General features: G+C 42.5%; 1 non-coding gene across 1 annotated transcript; it reads right to left on the minus strand.

Moving 5' to 3' along the window:
• Window positions 1-482: 482 nt before the first annotated feature.
• On the minus strand, window positions 483-586 carry LOC132504639 (U6 spliceosomal RNA). The gene has a single exon (XR_009535003.1). It is a non-coding gene; the product is annotated as a U6 spliceosomal RNA (small nuclear RNA).
• Between the last annotated feature and the right edge of the window lie 1,120 nt (window positions 587-1,706).

Raw genomic sequence — 1,706 nt, forward strand, 5'->3', positions numbered from 1 at the left:
TGTGCCCTTCCTATAAAAGGTTAAGCAGATACCAATGAGCTTGGGATTTGCATTTCCTGATGGAGTCCAAATCAACACAAGGTGATACCTTCCCATCCCCAAAGGCCTGTAGGTTATTTTACTATAGAGCCTTGGTCGGGGAGGAGGGGACAGATCCAACTGAGAGAATTTTCAATTCATTATATTTTCCCCATGAGTCAGAAATGAGCAACCTTTTATTGCTTGAGGATCAATGTAGGAAAAATAAAATTCCCAACAGGCTTAAGTGATATGCAGCAGGTCACACAGGAAGCTAGAGGTGAAGTCAGACTGATTTCCAGCACTATACATATTCCACCCATGTCATCTCAGTAATTTCTGAGGAGACTTATGATGGTGGCAGCGCTGACAAAGTTAACTCAAAGCGGAGAAACAAGACATCCTCACCCTAAGCATCTGTCTGAATCATTCAGCGCCATCATATAGATAGATGGTTCCTAGAAAAAAATACGGAATACGTCATGATTTTGTGTGTCATCCCTGGGCAGGGGCCATGCTAATCTCTGCATCGTTCCAATCTTAGTACCTGCTCTGCCAAAGTGAGTACAAGAGGACCTCTTATTGTCGACCATGACATGAGCTCTCTACCTTTTTCAGAAAAGGGGCAATTCCAGATTCAGTGTTTCCCTTCTGAAATAGACGATGGCAAAGAAATAGAGTCAATAAAATGGAAAAGCTAAACTATAGGGAGAGAGAAATAACAGAAACATAAAATTGTTCAACAATGTGATCAGCTAAAAAAGATCAGAGTAAGACTGTGTCTAAACAAAGGTGGTTAAAGCAGAGGCTAGAGCTGGGTTTCTTCATAACAGGCCCTTCTTACAGGCTGAGCGTCTCTCTGGCTTGATGATGATGCAGAAGACAGACTTGTGGTGAGCTGGAGGAGCCCATTGTGCGTCTCTCTTCCTGGCTCTGCATTTAGTGAAATCAGCTATGGTGGGAGCATTTACACCACAAAATGAGAAAATGCTATAGATCAGGGCTCTTTTCCTCGGAGAACTAGTTGTTAAAGGTTTACCAGCGCATCACTGTGACAAACCACAGTAACCTTTCAGAGGAAAATCCAGAGAATATGAAGCAGTCCTGGCAGAAGTTCAAAAGTATACAAACCGTTCCCCAGCCACTTTGTCTCACTACCCCCTGCCCACTGCAGTCCCTGAAAACCCACCTCCCCAAACACTTTCTTGTTATGCCAAGCAGGAAGCTTCCCCGGGGCTCTTAGAGCAGGCCTGAAAACAGGGTACATTCTCAAGGAGAGGCAAAAGAATGAATGAAAATATGACTCCTGCCATGCACAGGGCATGCCACCTCTGAGCAGAAAGTGAAACTTGAACTATCCCTTTGATCTTATAAGGAACATATAAAGGAAATTAAAAGGCCCTTAATCGCACTTGAATTTGTAAAAGAGCAAATCTCACTTCCTTTATTCTTTTTCCCCAACATCTGCAGCTCTGTCTTGAATACAATTGCAGATGGTTTTTCATTACCTTTTTTTAAATGTCTGGAGAAACAGCTCAACTTTCCAAGTAGAATTATTAAAAGAATTCAGGGCAGGATGTAAAATCTTTCACTTTTTCTAAGTCGTCAACTCTCCCTGCATTATCATAAGTTCTCTTAAGTGTAGTTACTTTCCTCCCATTTCCTCCCCTCCTGGGCTGCACTTTTGT

Source organism: Lagenorhynchus albirostris, chromosome 1 (assembly GCF_949774975.1).
Source record: "Lagenorhynchus albirostris chromosome 1, mLagAlb1.1, whole genome shotgun sequence".
Taxonomy (NCBI): domain Eukaryota; kingdom Metazoa; phylum Chordata; class Mammalia; order Artiodactyla; family Delphinidae; genus Lagenorhynchus; species Lagenorhynchus albirostris.